We start from the raw sequence: 12,143 nt of genomic DNA, 5'->3' as shown, positions 1-12,143 counted from the left end.
CTCTCAGCTCCTGTACATCCTTCCTTCTTCTCCCAGGATGTTTCTCTCTAAGTGTCTGGGGGTCCTCTCTTAGCTTCTCCAGTGCAAACTCTGGGCTTCGTCTCTTAGCTTAGCATCTCCAAATGTCTTTCTGTCTGCATCTCCAAGCATCTGGGTCTGGGTTGGCCCCTGAGCTCTCTTAAGGACTCCAGTAAACTAATCAAGACCCACCTTAAATGGGTGGGATCACACCTCTATGGAAATAATCTAATCAAAGAGTGTCACTCACAGTTGGGTGGGTCATATCTCCTTGGAAACAACCTAATCAAATGATCTCACCCATAATAAGTTTGCACACACAAGATTGGATTAAAAGAACATGGTTTTTGTGGGGGACATAATAGATTCAAAACCACATATATAGTAACATGTTTTTTGTCTCCCAGACATTTCCTAAGAAGCACCCTATTAAAGTCTAACAAGATAAAGAGCCAGCTAGTAGATTTGGGGCTCATTTATGATTCAGGGTTCACATGGCCAGACATGGGTGAGTGTTAGGAGTTCATTGGTAAAAGTCTTGGGAAGAAGCAGGAAGATGTAGAAACAGAATAGAAGTTACTGAGGAAAGTAAAACAGGCCAAATGAAGCTGGAGCTTGAAACCCACCTCTGGGACTGTTGTGGATCTGCTATTACTCAGCATCCTCATGGTATCTGGTAATTTTTATAATGTTGGGGGATACTTATTAATTTGTGTCTTAGAGGCTCTACTTGGCAACTGAGATCACAGCCTTCCAGAGATAATGGTATACTGGGGAAATAAGGCATGTGGAGTTAAATCCCAATACAAGTTGATACAGTAATAAGTATTAAAAAATGAAGCAATGCCAAGGTATCGGTCTTAATGATATGCCAATTGCATACACACGAACAATGAGTCCAGAATGTGGAGATCACTATATCTTCATGTAAAGGAGCTGGGGCAGGAAAAATATCTAGAATATTTTCCTGAGGAGAAAAAATGAGGAGTGATGCAGTCATTTCAACAGGAGAGCAGAAAATAGAGGTACTCAGGCTTATAATGTGATTTATATGACTACCTCGGAGACTCACATTAAGCTCGGTGCTGTTGTAAACCCACTCCGAGGGGTGTTGATTACCAATAAATATGTAAATGAATATTTTGTTAAATTAAAGACTCTTCTTGACAATATGAAACCAAATAATAAACTATGACTTCAGAGCTATGTACAAGGACATATGTGTTTCTACCGATTATGATCCCATTACTCACTCAAAGATCTTATTCTGCTGTCTGAGTTAGAGATCAGTGTTACCTATCTATTTAATTCATTTTATTAACTCCTAATACTCTGACACTTGGATATGGAAATTTAGTCAATATTTTCTTCAGGGAGCAGCAAGCATTTCTTCAATATTCATGAATTTCTGAATTCATGAGACCAATAGAACATAATGCTATTGTTTCCGGGTCCCCATGGATCTGTGACTACATGACCCTGTCCATGTAACGACTCTTGATGAGAAAGTCCCTACAAAGGCACCAGCTGGGGAGGAGCCTCTCATCCTTGCTCTTCTAACAGGACAGCCCTGCAGTCCTTATGGGGCCAAGCTCGTTCTGAGACTGGCCAGCTGTCCCCCTGTCACTGATCTGGTAGGGAGATATGTCACTTTTGGAAGTTCATGCAGGCATCCTAAGATTCACATTAATGTAAGACAGGGGTCAAATGCTGTTTGTTACTAACGTTTGTTTTTTTCCAAATATATCAGGAACATTTGCTTTCAGGTCCTTTCAAACAGCCAGAATGCGCACCTGGGAGAACAGAAGAAGGTTGAGGATTGTTGCGTTTTAATTCTGATTCTGGGGTAAAGTGGGGAAACCCAATTTACCTTCTAAATGGACCAGATTTTAGGAAATAATAAAATTGTGTATTGCATTCTTTACAAAAATTCATTAAAAATTAATTCTTACTATTATTTAGGCACAATTGGAGAAAACAAGCCCTCCAGAGTATTTAAATTCTCACTGCTTCTCCAGAAACCACTTTGAGGTGCACTCAGTGGATGTTCTGCAGCAGTAAGGCAAAGTGTCCACTGAATAGAATACACTAGAAAATGGAGAAGGATAGTGTTTCTTTCTACAGTGACATAACCAACATGACATTCGTTTAACAAAGGATATTTGTACATCAAACTACCAAAAACTGGACTAGATACTTCAGTGGTGCCTTTCAAAAATACCCTATTCAAACCTCTGTAAGAGGAAGAATTATTAATAACCCTATGTTTTACAGCTGAGGAAATTGTGAGAGTGAGAGGTTAAGAGACACAGATGGAGCCAGGATTTGAACTTGGGCATCTGATTCCAGGATCCTTTGTCTTAATTAGGAAGCTAATCTGTCTCCCGAGGTGAAAACACCTCTGTCCTCCAGAGAGCTTACAAACAAGTGGAGTCAACAGATACATTCACTAGGAATAGCAAGGCAAAGAGAGACTTTCCATAATGAGAATTGTCAAAAGGAGAGAGTGACTGGCTCACTACATTAAGGGAAGTGTGCAAGGAGAAGTTGTCATTGGCCTAATTCTAAAAGGAATGGCATGAATTTTCAAGATGGCGACCTACTTCAGAAAGAAAGAAGTGCATGTGGAAAAACATAGGGACACAAGCACGTATAATCGTGTGCCTCTGTCCATCACTTTGCTAATATTATCACTAATTCTTAAACAAAGTTGAATGGTAAGAATTATTATTCCCATCTTACAGGTGTGGAAACTACATTATGGAAGAAGTCTGATAAGCCAGAAAGGCTAAGAATTAGAGCCTCCCCTTCTCACTGTCCTTTCTAGGGGGCATAAGCCTATTTGGAGTTCCTTTCTGAAGAACGACAGGGGCAAAGCAAGACATAGCCAGAAGGACCCGGTCTGGATGCTCAGGACTCCTTCCACTGTCCCACATCTCCATGCTTGTCAACCCAATGTGTCCTCTGTGGCCAACTGTTGGGAAATGTGTTTCAGCAACACTCTCCAAGTTATTCTTGGATGCATATGAAATTTACATCCAGCAAGAGTATGGCATTGGGGTGAAAAAAGACTTTGGGCATGGAAGGGAGAATTAGGCACCAAACTAGGAAAATTTTGCTTGTTTTTTGGTGGGAATTTCATTACATAACATATTACATTACATACAAATTACATTATATAGACAATAAAAAAATCCATTGTAACTAAGACAAATACATTATCAATTAGAAAACATACTGGATCTCATCTATGCAAAAGAGTTCTGGCCTCTGAAAAGTGACATTAAAAAGGTTAGGTATCAGTCAGATTAGATGATGTTAAATTACAGTCAAGAAACAACCACAAAGTCTCAGTGGCTTATGACAACTAAAATTTGACTCTCACCCTCATTACTTGTCTGTCTCAGTTCAGCTGTGGCTCTGCTTCATGCTCTCCTCATTCAGGGACACAAGGACCTTGCTGGTCTCCTGGAAGAGCAAAAAGAGGGGAAGTGGTAGATCATATGATGGCTCTTGAAGCTTAGTCTTGGAAGTACCCATACAACTTTTGCATATATTCCAATGGCCAGAGTAAGTCAAATTGCAAAGCCTCAGTCAATGGGCACATAGAATCCTCTCTTCAGGATGGGCCTGTAGAGTGGAGAAGTGGATATTTTGAACAATGACATAACCAACCACCATTAAACAATTCAAACAGTATTTCTATTGGACAAAACAGAATAGAACCCCTTTTGGATTATATTATGAGCTCCATAAAGCATGCTTCTGAATGACTGAAGATTATTCCTAAAATTCAAATCAGAAGAATCCACTGTGGTGGTAAGAGCTATCCCAGAGAGGAACCCCTCCAATCCATTCTGAATGGCATAGATTCATCCCTCCAAGGGAAAAAGCTAATTAGGGTCCTTCAACAGCCCCCAGCTATCCACAGTATATGAAATGTCTACACTATGAGCTTGGGTCCTGGGTCTTATTAAGTGTTTTCTCTGGACCAGGCAATGCATAATCCCTCTAAAGCAAAATCTAATTCAGTCCTCCTAGAACTCTTCTATATAGGTACTTGAAACCTATTTTTTATATGTGAAAACTGAAACCCAGGAAGAAAAACTAAATTTCCCAGTAACAGTTCCCAAATGTTAAGTGATTCAGGACTCAAATCTAGTGTTGACATCAAAGTCCACGCACCAAACTATAATCCAATAGTATGTATCATTCAAGATTCAGCCTGAGGTCCATCTTCTAATTTCTCAGGTTATGGGGGCTGCTCCCATATTCCTTTTGCTCTTTTCCTCATGTGGTTGTCTCCTTTCCAAGGGAGAGAAATTCACAGGATTTACCTCAAGCATTGGGTGACCAGAGTTAGGATACACCCTAAAAGAGGAGAAATGTAAGGAGGCCCCACGGAAGCTAAGAAAAGCTGAACAACCGGGGCTCATCTTGTCACCCTTGTAAAGGTTGGGACTTCACAGATGTCTTTTCTAAGCATGATCATAACCCAGATTCTCTTTCTTTACTGATGTTCTGACTCTAAGCTTGTGCTACTGCTATCAACTACCAACTCTCTGGGCATATATACCTAGCTCAAAATCCTCCAAAAGGATTAACAGCCAACCACTATTACCTCTGCATGGGTGGCAAAGACTGGCTGCCCTTGAGTCTGTGCTCCCCTAATCCAGTGCCTACGGCCATGGTGGCAGATGAAAATGATGACACTTCTCCACCCACTTATGGAGGGTCTAGGTCGCCTCCTTTACTGAGCTCTCAGGTCAGGGCATGAACCATGATGGGACCATCCAGGCCATTTCCTCAGACACATTGGACATTACTGAATCCTATTTTAGCCATTTGCTGTTTTTTCTTCCTATCCTATGTCATAAATACATTTAGGTCAAAGATGGCTAGGTCTTGCCTTCACCACTTCCTATCCATATCTGAGAACTAAGAGGACAGTGCCGAGGCCTTGCTGACATCTAGTAAGTATGGACTAATGAATCAAAAAAAAAAAAAAAAACCAACTGAGGACACCTGCTCCCTTGGCCTTAAGGGAAAATATAGGGCTTGAGCTGAATATGTGGTCACTCCTTTTCCGATTAATTTCCCAAGCTCCTCTGTGGGTTGTGCTCTCTGCTCCACTGGGGTGACACAAACATGACAGATGGCACTCTCATGCCCAAGGAGTTTATTCCACAACCTAGTGAGAGCTATATTCTTTGCTATAAAACTCTCATAAATCACTGTTATGCATTTTGAGGAGGTGTCTCATGACAAGAGTGATAAATATTATTCATACATATAAACCACAACAATTTATAGACACTAAATTTATAGATTCATATTTGTCAGTGAATCATAAATACCTGTTTCATTTGGAGATTTTAATGTAAGTGGACAGTATTAATAAACAAAGTTTTTGACTTTCCATAAAATAAAGTTTTATCTGATGGAGAAATAAACAATAACTAGTAAAATAAAGCATTGAAAATAAATTTTGCACATCAAAATCATTTTGCCAATTTAAAAATTAAACTGCTATGATCACCCAAGGAATATGATTATAGTTATAAAAGGACTAAACAATATTTATGAATTTTTATCAATAAATGGATAGTTTAACACAGAGCTATTAAGATGAATATGGAGATAATTGGGGAAAATATCAGCTTTAGAATGGTATCCAACCTAGGTTGGAAAGAAAATAAATGAATAGGTGCATAAAAGATCACGAGTGTGATGTTTATAACACTGGAAATGCAATGTCAATCTCCAGTACATAGTCATGTGGAAATTTGTATCTTTGGATAGTAGAGAAAAAAAAATTAACCTCTTTCAATTTTCTTTTCTAGTCCTCTTTTTATAACTTCTCTTTTTCTTATTACAAAAGATACATATTTATTGGAGAACATACAAATAAGACAAAAGAAGATTAAAAGACCATCTGCAGTCCAGAAATAAACTGAGATCAAAATTATAATCTTTTATTTTTTTATTATTTTGCTTAATAATGAATGATGAAGATGATTCAGTGAAATCACAGTTTCTTCTATAATATTTCAGAGGCCCACAATAAAATCAAAGATGCTGTCATGCTGAAATAACCTCTGGTCCATCTCTTCTGACCTTTTTAACAATGCTTTAATAATCTCTTTACCCCACTCCTCCCTTTCTCTCTACCACTTCAATGATTGGGAAATCATCCATTTGCCAGAGAATCCTTTCAATTGGTGAAAGATCTAATTTCGAGAAGTCCTTCCCTGTCCTGAATTTTTCCTACCTCTTTTAACCTCTCCCAGAAGAGTCCTGGGCTTAGAATCCAACTCAAGGCCTGAGGCCTGAGCACCCACTAGTGTCTTAATCTTGAAATAAAGCATGTTCCTTTACTGTGCAAACTTTACCTATAAAATTAGGCTAATAATAGTATTCTTCATAGAGTTGCAGAGAGAGTCAAGTAAGAAAATTTCTGTGAAAATGACAGTGCTTTTGAAGCATTTTATGAAGAGAAAATATATTTCTTCTTACATATTTTATTTTGAAAGTGTCTTATCAACCCAAGTCCCTTCTCCAAGGCAATCTTCCCAATTCTCTTCACTGTTTCTTATAAATTATAACATCCAGAATCACTATCTTGGTCACCTCTTCTGGATGCATGCCAGTTCCTGAATGTCTTCCATAAAAAGTGCTACATTGAACTAAACAGGGTGATCCTGACATGGGTGCATGAGTGGAGAATGAAACAGGGTTGTTCTGCCATTGGTCTGCATGATATTTCGTTCTCATGCTCCTTGAAATTGCAAGAATTTTACTACCACTGTCTATGTCATTATAAAGGGTTTATTGAACTGCAACATTTGAGAAACGTCTTTGAAAGTCTTTTAAAAATAGCGAAATATCAAAAGTATAAATGTAGAATAAATACTGATGACTTATTTTCCTTTAAACATACATTGAGTGGAAGAGGTGATTTGTGACTCAACCACTTTTGCCCTTCATTGACTGAAGGAATGAGGAATAAGATTTATCTATCTTTAAGTTACCTATGATTTTATTTATTCTGTCCTTCCAGTGACATGAAGAGCTATAATGAGACTCAAAAATTATAAGCAGTAAATGTAATGACCTGCTTGTTTTTTTTTCAATCGCTAGATGTTTTTTCGTGTAGCAATAAAATTCTAAGAAAGTATAAATTTTTGACACATCAGAAAATATCATGACCTGACTTGAAATAACATGTGAAATTACTCTTTACCAAATTTGATCAAATGAGCTCATGAATGTTAACTCTTCTTTGCAAAAGCAGACAGGAATCAGAATCTGCTATATTGATGCTTCGCTTTCCTTTCAGTTGAAAAGTTTGGGTGGAAAGGTAACCTCAAAAATTTAAGGAGAGCAGGCATCCAATCACGCAGCTCTGTTTGCTGTATACCTTCATAAACAAATCATTTTGTCATTCTCTGAATCTATTTCCCCACCTGTGAAATCTGGAAAATCTTACCTGTTATTCCTTTCTTTCAAAGATTTATGATAGTTTTTGTTTTTGTTTTTGTTTTTTTTTAAACTGCCTACCTAACAAAAAGGAATGGATTGGAGTTGTTAAAGTAAGAAGGATAGGCGATTTGTACTGTGCTTGGCAGTAACCAACAGCCAAATGTGTTTTTGTTTTGCATTTCTTTTGTCAATTTCAGCTGATTTTCAGGTTGGCCCACTCTGAAAATAAGGCTTCACTTCAGAATTCATGGAATGTACCTAAGTCAGAAAACAAAACATGTAATCTGTTTGGTGATAATATATTTCAAGAACTAATTATTAGGTTTTCCTATGATTTTGCAACAAAATGCATTCTGAGTTGGAGTAGAGCCAGAATATCAAATACCAAATAGTATATTAAAAGGATGACATTGAAAAAATCTTTAAAGCAAAATCAAAATAGAGCTCAGTGATTTTGGAAGCAATAGGTACTCATTAAGAACAACTGTCATTAAAATTTCCATAAATACCAGTGAAATTGATTTTGGGGAAAAAGCTAAGGGAGGGTCTGTTTTATAAAGCACACACTTTATTCTTGGTTTTCCCAGCCAAGTTTGTAAAATCTCAGAAGGTTTCTCTTGGGCTCTTTCTCTGCTGAGGGGCTAAAGGTTTATCTCTAGTCACATATACAGATCAAAATTTTAATCCAGTAAACTTTATCAGCAGCATCCAAACAGTCTTCTTTGGCTAGTGAATCACCCTAAGATAGTCTCAATCCTGAGATGATCAGTGAGGAGAAGACCAAAAAATAATGAAAAGAGGAAGCACGCAGGCATCACTGGTAGCTTCACTGACAGAACAAACCAAGCCCACAGAGTGCAGGAATTGGTCTGGCGTCATTGCTCCGATTCTCTGGATGCTGAAGAGTCTGATTTGCATTAGAAACCTCTGCATTCAATAAACAAAAATAAGGATAATAATGACCAAAGAGCTATTCGGAACAGAAAACAAACTGAAGCAATGAGTGTTTTGCACTGAATTCATTGAAGATTTTATTAGTTGAGCTCTCACTTCAGTTATTAGACTCAGCTTGCTTTTAATTTCGCTGGCCTCAGTTATTCAAAACAAAAGGAGTCTGGTGTGTGTGGGGTGTGTGTGTGTGTATGAGTGTGTGTGTGTGAACGTCAGACGTATCACACAGGCTTCGCGCATTCTTCACATTGCAAAGCCATCAACAAAAGAAGGAAGAAGATCTGAAAGGAATGAGTGGTTTTTGTGGGTTTAGGGGATGGAGAATTTCTCTACATAAACAAGAAGGTTTGGATTGGAAGTCTGCTAAAAAAAATGTTGGAGCTGACCACAAGGTTGTAAATCCACAAACTGGAAGGAGGAAAAGAGAAACATTGCGAGCGACTGAAGTGTGTGTGGCTGCAATGTTCGTGGGTTAGATGAGAAACAAGCGCTGAGTGAAACAGAGAAGGGGGGGGGCGGCTGGTGTGATTTGTTTGGTGTTCAGAGCCAATAGAAATCCCAGACTGTGATAATATCCCCCATGCAGTGCCTGAGAGGAGTCAGAGCTAAGTCTCCGAGCTCCTTTCACATCTGCAACCAGAGCCAGCCTGGGACCGTGCGGAGCGCGGCACGCTCTCCCCTTTCCAGCACCCTTAGCCGCGCACTTCTCTTATGGGCGTCTGCTGGCGTCCGGTTAAGGTCGAACTGAAAGCGGCCGCGGGAGATCAAACTTAAACACCTCTTTGGACTATATAACTCACAGAAAGGAGAGGGAGAGGGAGAGAAAGAGAGGAGGGACCGAGGAGAAACCATCCATCACGTCATTGCAGGTATGCAGCTTCTCACGACTAATCTGACCCGGTTTCTGATTTCTACACTCACAAAGCAGTTATAATTAATTGACATTGTTTTGGTTTTTTGTTTTGTTTTGTTTTGTTTTTTCCCATTGCTGATCAGAATAGATGGTGCTGAATAAATATCTCACCCTAATTCATCCTAGGTAATCAGATCTTTTAGTATGTGTTTTGGGGTCACCAGCTTTATTCACCTAATGAATTATCCGTGGCGGTAAAACAAGGGCCGTCAGACTTGACCGTGATTTCTTTCTTTCTTTCTTTTCATAACATAATACTTATGTTGTCATGCAACCTGTTTATTCATCTTGGTGGCCTCCATTGTAATTAGGACCTTTAGCAAGTCAAACACCATCTGATTGTTAGAAAGCAGTCTTTGAACATTTTCCACCTATCAGTTTAATATCCTCCTCACAGGGCTGGGAACCACAGTGGACTAGCGGCATGGTTTTGATTTTAAAAGCATATGGCCACAATGGGCTAACCTCGTGAGTGAAATATCACTGTATCACTAGCTGTGGCTGAGGGAGTAAGAAAGAAGGGAGATAGATTTTTTTTTTAATGTGATTGTCAGTGCCACTTCCTGTGCACCTGATTTATTTTTACATTGTCTTTTGAGCTGAAAATGTATTTGTATTGTGCAACCCAAGGCAGGATGAATTCCAGGACTTCATGTATTACTACGTTTAAAGGTCGTGATTGGGAACTATGCTTTAAATATAATACTTTAAGGGAATATCAATTTTTTATTTGATTTTATTTGATCCTAATATTGGTAGAATTCCTGACCATTCCTTTTCCTTTCCTGTTCCCCTTTATTTTGAGGCATGCATTTTGGAAAAAAAAAAAAAAAACAAAACTATTTCCTGGGATTTTATCATTTTGATTCAGAATTTCAAAGATGATTATGTAACTTTTTTTTCCCTTTTGGTTTCTTGTGATTAAATTGACATTGCTTAATGAGTTCAGCCCTTTCCTGGAAAAACCAGAGGGAACTGAAGGCTCAGTCAAAATATTGGACTTGCCTTGAGGGACCCTCAAGCACTAGTGCTCAGCTGCTCTGAATCCTTATTTTTTTAAAAAAAAATGCTTTTTCTGCAGTGGGGAAAATACACAGATCAGGACTATAGTTCAACAAGAGAATGGTACTGCAGCAGATGCAGGAGCAATCAAATATGTTACTTTAAGTCTAAATGGCACTTTTCTTACTGGACTCTTAGTAGATCATATCCAAACCATCCATTGATAATTCAAAATAAATCACCATTCAGTCATGCCTGGTGTTCAAAGCAGTCCTCACCCCCAGGCATGTGCCTGTCCAAGGAAGATAAGGAAGTTATAAGAAAAGCATTTATTTTGCACATGACAATGGAGAGTTTATACTGACCTGTTTATTTTTTTAATCAGGTGAACATATTCTTCCATCATTAAGGGAAATGCATGCTTAGCCGTATCATGGAGTCAAGAAAACTGTTCATACCCTTGCCTACTGAATAATTTAACAGAGTATTTTTAAAAAATCTTTTCCACAAATAGATGTAGCAAGTACAAACTGCATTTAGGAGAGAGCGAGTTTTCATTTTATAGATGAGTATTTTTTCATGTTCTACATCACAAAGGAGACAGTAAAGAATTGACCTATTCAAATAAATGCAAAGAGGTTGACCCAACAAAATTCTCTTAGTTGTTCTACTATGGACATTGCTCAATCTTCTATGAATGTAATATCTGGAATAAATTGGGACCCATTTCCCTCTTACCATTCTAAACTCTAAAGCAATACTGGGCCTGATGGTAGCACCTGAGTAAATGTGAGACCGAATATGAGCACTTTGTGTGGACTTTGCGATGCTGATGGCTTTTCAAAGATAAATATAAACAATGCTTTGATTATTCATTGTTTTGTTTATTATTCTCTGTGCATCTTAATATAGCCAGCCAGAGCTTTAGATACCCTCAAGATTGGTCAAGTTCAAACAAGGTACATGCCTTCAAAATCTCTTTAAAATAAACACCCCTTTCTTAGCCCTCTCCTAATGCAAAGGAGTGGTAACAGACTCTGAGTCTGGGCACCAAGTTCTTATTGATACAGAGAGGACTGGCCCGGCTGGGTCAAGGACAAACACTGACAGATTGCAGAGGTTCAGGCACGCAACAGATTAGGCCAGCCACGTTCATAGTGTCGCTACAGCAATCATGCCAGATTGCAGGCATTTTCTCAGTATCAGAGTCCTTTCGGTATTTAGGGAAAAAGTAATGAATTGTTTCAACCAGGAAAAATATGCCAATTATTGGGCTTGAAACAAGGCACACAAAGGTCCAACAAATGAAACAAATCATTTTGAAAGGGAAGGTATGCATAAATGAAACCTCTGATGCCATTTACTTTTTTGATTTGCTGCTTCTCTTCCTACCACAGTTTCTCTTTTCTGTAAACTAGACACGCTGACCTAATAAGGTGTAGGATTAATTTTGATCACAGGTCAAGCTAAAATATGGCCATCAGCCATTAATCTAAACGCTGACCCCTTCAGCATAGTTTCCATTGCCCAACACTTTTTGCTGGGAAGACAGCTTTGACTGGCCAGTAAATCCCCAGGACCGGGAACAGGCTGTGACACCGATTTGCAGAGCAGTTCCCCAGAGGCACCTGGGGAATAAGGAGAGGGAGAGAGCTGAAGCGACAAGGCTATGAATTGAGATGCTATAAAGACTGGCATACTTAAATATAAATGCAGAAGCCAAAGGGATATTGAATTTATAATTCAAATTAGCTTCAAGTATAAACTTTCGGCGAGA

General features: G+C 38.6%; 1 protein-coding gene across 1 annotated transcript in view; it reads left to right on the top strand.

Annotated features, from left to right (window-relative positions):
• The first annotated feature begins 9,069 nt into the window (after positions 1–9,069).
• GREM2 (gremlin 2, DAN family BMP antagonist) overlaps positions 9,070–12,143 on the top strand; it is a 116,895-nt gene continuing 113,821 nt past the window's right edge. The window contains exon 1 of the mRNA XM_037821992.1: positions 9,070–9,320. The gene's annotated coding sequence lies outside the window, so the exon portion shown is untranslated. The remainder of the gene's footprint in view (positions 9,321–12,143) is intronic.

This window comes from Choloepus didactylus, chromosome 2, assembly GCF_015220235.1.
Source record: "Choloepus didactylus isolate mChoDid1 chromosome 2, mChoDid1.pri, whole genome shotgun sequence".
Classification (NCBI taxonomy): Eukaryota; Metazoa; Chordata; class Mammalia; order Pilosa; family Megalonychidae; genus Choloepus; species Choloepus didactylus.
Note: the sequence above shows the minus strand (reverse complement) of the source record. Positions and strands in the feature narration are given on the sequence as shown.